Source organism: Zingiber officinale, chromosome 8A (assembly GCF_018446385.1).
Source record: "Zingiber officinale cultivar Zhangliang chromosome 8A, Zo_v1.1, whole genome shotgun sequence".
Taxonomy (NCBI): Eukaryota; Viridiplantae; Streptophyta; class Magnoliopsida; order Zingiberales; family Zingiberaceae; genus Zingiber; species Zingiber officinale.
In genome coordinates this window covers 126,919,703-126,922,238 of record NC_056000.1, presented here as the reverse complement: position 1 = coordinate 126,922,238, position 2,536 = coordinate 126,919,703, and positions in this window count along the sequence as shown.

The window sequence follows — 2,536 nt, the reverse complement described above, 5'->3', positions numbered from 1 at the left end:
ATTAGAAGTGACCATGGGGGAATTTAAAAACCTAAAATGTATTAAATTTTGTGAGATTAATGGATATAAACATGAATATTCGTGCCCTAGAACTTCCCAACAAAATGGTCTAGTAGAAATAAAAAATAAAACCCTACAAGAAGCCGCTAAAACCATGTTAAATGAATACAACTTAAATAATCAATTCTGGGTTGAGACAATTAATATAGCTTGTTACATTCAAAATAGAATTTTAATTAATAAAATACAAAATAAAACTCCATATGAATTATATTACAACAAGATTCCTAACTTAAATTATTTAAAAGTTTTTGGGCATCAAGTTCATATATTAAACACTAAGGATTACTTAGGAAAATTCACATCAAAATCAATTCCAGGAATCTTTTTAGGGTATTCCACAACCAGTATGACATATAGAGTTTATAACAAAAATACCTTAAAAGTTGAAGAATCAACTAATGTAATTTTTGATGAAGAAAATAACTTACCTAACTTAATAAATGAAAATATTAATCAAAACACAGAAATATTAATTCAAGAAACATAGAAGATGATGAAGATATTCAAATAAAATCTAGTCAACCACAAGAACCAATTATTGACTCTAATATAAGACCATCAAGAACAAGTACCAATCACCCATCTGACCAAATTTTGGGTGACCCAACCCTAGGAGTTCGAACTAGATCATCTTATAGAAACCTAAGTCAGATAGCTCTCATTTCAAAAATTGAGCCCAAAACTATAGAAGAAGCCCTACCTGACCCAGACTAGATATTAGCAATGTAAGAGGAGTTAGCCCAATTTGAAAGAAACCAGGTATGGGAACTAGTACCCAAACCAAATAACTAAATCATAGTTGACACTAAATGGGTATTTAGAAATAAATTGGATGATAAAGGTGAAATTGTAAGAAATAAAGCTAGGTTAGTAGCTAAAGGGTTCAGTCAAGTAGAAGGGTTAGACTATGATGCAACCTATGCCCCCGTAGCCAGACTTGAATCAATTAGGATGCTGCTGGCTGATAGCCACCATTTTGCATGTCATAAGGTGCTTCAAATTAATAAAGATAGGGAACCAAAGTAAACTCAAGAAAAGAGATGTAGCAACGAGTCCCAAGTCATATTTTTCTAAGGAATACCAGTAAATATGTGTTCAAATTTGATTCCCTAAATTCTTTTTGGGTTTCTCTGTTGAGAATGGAAATTCAGCCTTTTAACTAAAATTCTAAATTAATGATATGATGATAAACATCAAATACCATCTAATGTCATCGTGTGGGCGACGATCTACTAAGATGAAATCCACCCGAACCTTCTTCTTTGCCTACAAGTTTCGGCCACCCAAGGAATGCCAAATTAGGAAACTTCCTTCTCTTCTTCTTCCCCTCCAAGCAAAACCGGCCACAAGAAGATGGAGTTGTAGGGGATAATGGTGGCCGGCTTGAAGGGGGGTTGGATAGACGACGCCCCCAAATACTCGCTTTCTTCCTACACTTGTTAGTATGCGCAGCAGAAATCTAAAACTAACTACAAATATGAAAGTTAAAGACAAAGAATAAGAAAGACAAGCAAACCAATTGACATGTCGATTTAACGTGGTTCGGAGATAACTTGCTCCTACTCCACGGCTGTTCGTAACGTGGACGATCCCTCAATCCGTCAGTGGATTAGTCCCCGGCAAACTCCGGCAAGCTCAAACCTCCTTGTGGGTGGAGAAACCTCACCACAAACTCACCAAGACCTCTTGGACACAAGGGAAACTCTTGAGCACTTGTAGACTACTAATTAGACTTTAACCAAGTCCAATTTCGTCAGGGATAACCAAGCTTCTAAGCTTTGGTTATATAGGCCGCGAGTTGAAAACCCCGCCTATCAGTCGACTGCTAGAACATGCAGTCGACTGCCCTCTTGTGGAATTCGATCGTTACATCCCAATTACTCGATACCAGTCGACTGCTAAAAGTAGCAGTCGACTGCTCCACACTAGTCGAGCCAATAGAAGCATTCTATTCGCTCCCAGTCGACTGCACAGTCGACTACACCAGTCAACTGGTGAAAGCAGCAGTCGACTGGTACCCGAGTACATTCACTCAGCACTCGGACCCTTACCCTTACGACTCATTTGACGCTTCCTTCGCAGCCTTGACCTCTTGCCTTCAAGCCTACTTCCTTTTTGGCTCTCGTCCCTCGGATGCATACAAGCCCGTGGCTCGTCCCCAATGTCATCCTTCGCGTATGCCTCGAAGTCGCTTCCCTCGGCCCCTGTCCTTGCTAACTTGTCCACGGTCCCTCGGATGCTCCATCCTTCACCGGACCTGAAGCCATCAACTTGAGTCACATGTGTATCCTGCAGTCCTGCATAACTCAAGTACACATATCAAATAACAAGGGTGAACCTAACTTAAATCCTTTGCCCAAACACCAAAACACATGACCCCGCGAACCATTGGGATTGCTCCAGCAATCTCCTCCTTTTTGATGTTTGACAATTCGTTTAAGTTAGGGAAAACATAATAGAAAAATAATATGCT